This window comes from Marmota monax, unplaced genomic scaffold (assembly GCF_021218885.2).
Source record: "Marmota monax isolate L192 unplaced genomic scaffold, Marmota_monax_Labrador192_F-V1.1 WCK01_AAM20220418_F8-fsc00025, whole genome shotgun sequence".
Classification (NCBI taxonomy): domain Eukaryota; kingdom Metazoa; phylum Chordata; class Mammalia; order Rodentia; family Sciuridae; genus Marmota; species Marmota monax.
Window position 1 is genome coordinate 10,012,280 of NW_026691950.1, and position 6,000 is coordinate 10,018,279.

Below are 6,000 nucleotides of genomic sequence, written 5' to 3' on the forward strand. Positions count from 1 at the left end.
ATGTTTTGAACAACAACAACAACAACAAATAGTCTTGCTTGACTTGTACAGCAAATTGCACTCCTGGACAATTTATTATATATTAAAACCATGCAATTAGTTACTTTGTGTTATGTGTTGAAAGATTTTTTTTCTGAAGTGTAAGCAATGAGAATGCCTATGTGCCATAATTTCTTTTCAGGAGACAGATGTATACTCTAATTTGGAAAAAGGTCACACAGCTCAATTATTTGCTTTTGGTCCAGTCTGGCCACTTGCCATTTCTCAAGTTTCTGATTTGAACTCTAACTATAGAGGGAAAGTGGAATAGTCTAGAATTGTTTTTGGAAAGAATCTGTGAAACCAAAGGAAGCTGATCTGGACTTATTTCATCTGGGTATGTGACTTAACTTAGAAACACTGAAAATGAAAAAAAAAAACTTGTTTTTTTTTTTTTTTACCCTGGGTAAATGTTAGTTTCTATATTATTGGATTAACATCTAATAATAAAATCAATAAAAATGCTTTTTGTATTTGTCAGTTCTTTGCAATGAAGCGCTCTCCTCTCAGGTTGCAGTTTAGTGATGTCCTTTACCATCTCTAATCTGTGAGATCTTGTTTTAGTCAGCTTTTTTGCTGCTGTGACTAAAAAGACCTAACCAGAACAATTGTAGAGGAGAAAAAATTTATTTGGGGGCTCAAGGTTTCAAAGATCTCAGTTCCACAGACAGCAGGCTCCATTTCTCGGGGCTTGAGGTGAGGCAGAACATCATGGCAGAAGAGTGTGACAGAAGGAAGCAGCTCACACGATGTCCAGAAAGCAGAGAGAGAGAGAGAGAGAGAGAGAGAGAGACTCACCAGATACAAAATATATGCCCCAAAGTCACACCCCCAATGACCTCCTCCAGCCACCTGATCTGCCTTCAGTTCCCACCAAGTTAATCCCATCGGGGGATTAATCCACTGATTGGGTTAAGGCTCTCATAACCCAAGCATTTTACCTCTGAATATTCTTGTACTGTCTCACACATGAGCTTTTGGGGGACACCTCACATCCAAACTATAACAGGCCTGAATCATGACTATATTCATTCAAAAAATAATGCACCCTGCTCTGAGGTTGATCCCTGGATTACTGCAATTCCATACCATAACTTAATTGCTAATTTACTATTCTTCACAGATCCTCCTCACATTCTAGACTCTTTTCTGTGTTCATAAGTTTTCACTTACATTGCTTCAATTTTTCCCCACAACACCGAGGTGTGGCTTCAACCTCACAGAGATGGAACCTGTTCATCCAACACACTGCATTCTGGTTTCAGTCTCTTGTATCAGAATAAGATTCAATCTGTTTTCTTTTGTTCCTTCATGTCATATGGTGATCTTAATTTGATTTGTTCATCTACTTACTCATATGCTTACTGAATACCTCCTGTGTGCTAAGGATATAGGAGAGGACAAAGTGCTGGTTTTTATGGAGTTTAATGTCCTGTCCATGTGCATGCCATGATGACTTTCCTGTCATGGGGAATAAGTATGAGAGGGGGGCAGGAAATGGCATCAAGAATCCAGCAAATGTAAATGTAAATGGGAAATATTACACATCAATTGAAGGATTCAAAAACATTAATTCATCAAGCAAAGATCTCAACATAAAAACTTACCAAAGTGAAGAGTGTAAGAATAATGTGACAAACTCAAGAGAATATGACTCAATTATGTCATCCACAGATGATTGATATACTCCTGGCATCATTAATAATGAGTTGGGGAGGAGGAAAGAGCCCAGAAAAGATCAGTTCCAACACCTCCCATTACCACATATGTGTGTTCCATCTGCTGTATTCCTAAGTAACAGGGCCATTTGCAGACCATTCTAATTTGCTGTGAGAGGCAGGTCACTGCCAATAGCATTCTACAAAGTTAAAGTCAAGTGCAAGTTTTCTTAATAGCATTGCTATGAATAACTTCATACCCATAATCAAGGATAAGGTATTATGGAGCTTTTAAGAAACTAGCATTACAAACTGCATTAGGTCATTGACATATGATCTCAGGAACCATATGGGTAAGTGACATTTAGTAAATGCCATTTAAATACCAAAGCAGTGAAGTGTGTTGACCTTAATACACTAAGTAAGCAAGGGCCTTGAAAATAAGACAGGGACTCATTTTCTTATTTCAAAATAAAATGATAGAACAATTTAACACTTAAAAAACTGCTCTCTGGGGATCATCAGGAACATCAGATGTTCCATGGTATCACTGGCAATTGCCCATCACAACTGGATAGCTATTTCTACTTTCTTTTGGATGAACAAGGACTCAGTATGATATATGAGTATGTTACAGCTTTGCTTCAATATAGTTGAAAGATTTTTGGGGGTGATGATGCTGAGGATTGAACTCAGGACCTCTTGCATGTTCTACCACTGAGCTACATCCTGAGTCTGAGTCATTTAACATTTTATTTGATACAAATGAAATAGTGAATTGAGAAATGGCATAGAATATATGTTAGAAAAAGCTATTTGGTGGTTGGACATTGGTTAGAACTTGAGGATCATTTGATGAATCAGACTGTTCAAGGGATTTCTGCTATTGGGATGCTGGGGCAGGGGACATCACATCCCCCCTTTTCCTTCTATCTTCATCGGTCAGGGAGTAAGCTTCACAGCCATATCTTAAAAGAATGAATTCCAGGATTGGCCCAACTTGTGGGTCAAGAGTTTGAAGCTGGAATGGAGAGAGGTTACGTATTCATTATCTATTCATTTAAGAAGCTTTTGCCTTTGTTTTGTTAAATGGTGTTCTAGGTACCTTGAAGCCCCACGGACGCAGTGGTAAATAGGCTTTCAGTTGTGAAAGGGGGTCCTGGCACTTCTTGGCAGTGTGTGCCTTCAGGCTGGATCTGTGGTCTCTGAGAGTAGGGGCGTACTGTTAAGAATGTCTGTTTGGGAGGTCATGTTAAGAACCTCCTGTCAATAGTGAGTAGGGTCAGTGTCTTCCCTGACGCTGTCACATGGAAACCTGGGCTCACTATTCTGTGATACTCATTCAGGCATCACACAGAGGCTGTCCCAGCTCTAGTGAGTGAATCTGAGGAAACACAGGTGACTATGAAAATGGCAAGAAAGATCCAAAGGAATTTGCATTCATCCTTGGAAAGGTGGCCTTAATTAGAACCAGAGCAGACACCATCAAGGTGGAAGCCTCTGCTTTCTCCAAGGACTGGGTGCTCATTTTAAGGAGCCTTCCCCACCACCCACACATTATTAGCAAGTGTTTGATATTTTCCTTTTTAGACCTTACTCCAGCTGAAGACTTTGAAGGATGTTAGAATGGGAATGACTTGGAGCAGTGACCCCATAATATGGATGAGGTTTTGGAGTCCTGCGGATAGAGAGATAGAGGACAGACTTTGAGGCTTAGTATGAGATTAGGGATGGCATGGCATGTTACAGGAAGCCTTTTCCCTCTGAATGGGTTGGTGAGTTGGGAGGGTGGGAAAAGCAGGCTCTACCTCTTCCTCTGTGGCATTTGGCAGGGGCACAGTCTTGCTTCCTGGCCTGCTTGGAATGGAGAGAGGTTAGGTATTCATTCATTATCCTTTCATTTAAGAAGCTTTTGCCTTTGTTTTGTTAAATGGTGTTCTAGGTACCTTGAAGCCCCACGGGCGCAGTGGTAAATAGGCTTTCAGTTGTGAAAGAGGTTCTTGTCACTTCTTGGCAGTGTGTGCCTTCAGGCTGGATCTGTGGTCTCTGAGAGTAGGGGCGTGACTGTTAAGGATGTCTGTTTGGGAGGGTCCTCGGGATAAAGCACTTCACCTTAGAAATGGTCCAAGAACTGTTAGTATCTATAGAATGTCCTGTTGCTTATGACCCCTGTTTGCTGCAAGTCACTGGCTTGTATGTGATATGACTAACTTCTGACCTTTCTTGGTCTGATGGAGGAAAAATAAAAAACTCTCTGGAAAAAAAATATATATATACACACATACACACATACATACATACATACATACATACATATATTCTTTTGGTTTGGTTTGTTTGGAAATGTTTATTCTAGATGCAAAACAGATGATAACATAACTTAATACTGTATATTGATAATTTGACAGGACTCAACATGTCCTTAAGTTTTCCAGAATGTCCTCAGAATATTAGTAATAGGTATTCAATTCAACATTTCCCAGGTGTCAGACATTATTAAATTGATTTTACAGATGGAGCCGCAGAGACTCAAGGTCATTACTAAATAACCTACTCCAGGTCACATAGCTGGTAAATGTGGGAGCAAAGTTCAAACCCAGATTTTCTGATGTTGAGTCCACCCTCTTCTCACTGACTCTCTGGGAAGTTGATAAGATGTGGAGTGAAAGAAAGTATCCTGGGTCAGGTTGGTTTGGAAAGTACTGACTTAAAATGCTGAGCTAAAGTAGTCAAATAGTTTTCCTTTGATTCTATGCAAGGGAATCTCAGAAGCAGGTGTCCTGTGCAGCATTCTGCAGACTTTCTTTACCATGAGATCTTTTTGTTCATGGAGCCCTTCTAGAGGTATTGTTCTAGAAAAATGATTTCAGGAAACTGTTTTTAAAAATTAGAGGTGCTGCTGACCATGTCTTAAAATTTAATCCTTGGTGTGAGGAAGAAACCTAATCCTACTATGGTGTATAGAGGTGGAGCCTTCCAGAAGTGACTAGGATTAAAATAAAGTCATTAGGGTGGCCCCACGATTAAATCCTGGTGATTTTATAAGAAGAGGAAGAAAGGCTAGAAGAGACACAATGTATACACACTTGTGATGCCTATGGATCACCATGTGATGCTCTGCATTGTCTTGGGACTCTGCCAGCAGAAGGCTAGCCCCAGACCTTGCACCACCAGAACATTGAGCCAAATGAACCTCTTTTCTTTACAAAGTAGCCTGCCTCCATTTTTTCATTTGAGTCATGAAAAATGGACAAATACAAATACTTACAAGCGAAATGTCCAAACCAGAAATCTCTTATTTATTCCAGTTCTTTATACATGTGTGTCTTTTCCTTTCATCCACTTTTCACATCAATTGTATCATAAATAAAATTCCCTTGCTCCCCAATATTTATGTCAGTGTTTTTTTTCCAGCATTCACATTTTCCCTTAATCTTTTACCTTCTTTTTTTGTTAGTTTTTAAAATTTATTTATTTATTCTAATTAGGTATATATGACAGCAGAATGCATTTCAATTCATTGTACACAACAGCAGCCCAACTTTTCATTTCTTTGGCTGTAAACAATGTAGTGTCACACCGTATGTGCAGTCATATATGTACCTAGGGTAATAATGTCCCTTTCATTCCACCATCTTTCCTGCCCCCATGCCCCCTCCCTTTTGCCCAGAGTTTCTCCATTTTTCCAATCCCCCCCTCCCCGGGCATTATGGACCAACATCCACTTATCAGAGAGAACATTTGGCCTTTGGCTTACTTTGCTTACCATGATATTCTCCATCTCCATCCATTTACCTGCAACTACCATAATTGTATTCTCTTTTAATGCTGAGTAATATTCCATTGTGCAGATACACCACAGTTTAGAAGTTTTCTGGTGGAGTTTTTTGGATCCTCTAAGTATAGAATCATGTCATCAGCAAATAATGATAGTTTTAACTCTTTTTTTTTCCTATTCATATCCCTTTAATTTCTTTCATCTAACTGCTCTGGCTAGAGTTTCAAGGATTATGTTGAACAGAAATGGTGAAAGAGGGCATCCCTGTCTTGTTCCAGTTTTTAAAGGGAACGCTTTCAATTTTTCTCCATTTAGAGTGATGCTGGCCTTGGGTTTAGCTCTTTACCTTCTTATATCTTTTCATCTCCACTTCTATTTTCTTTCTAGTTCTGATTTCCTTTTCAGGGTTTCAGTTTTCCTAATTAATCTCCTTGGTACTAATTCATTTACATTTTTAAAATAGAGGCACTTAACCTCTAGTTCTTTGTCAATGAAAGAGACAAATATTCAAAATTAGAACACACT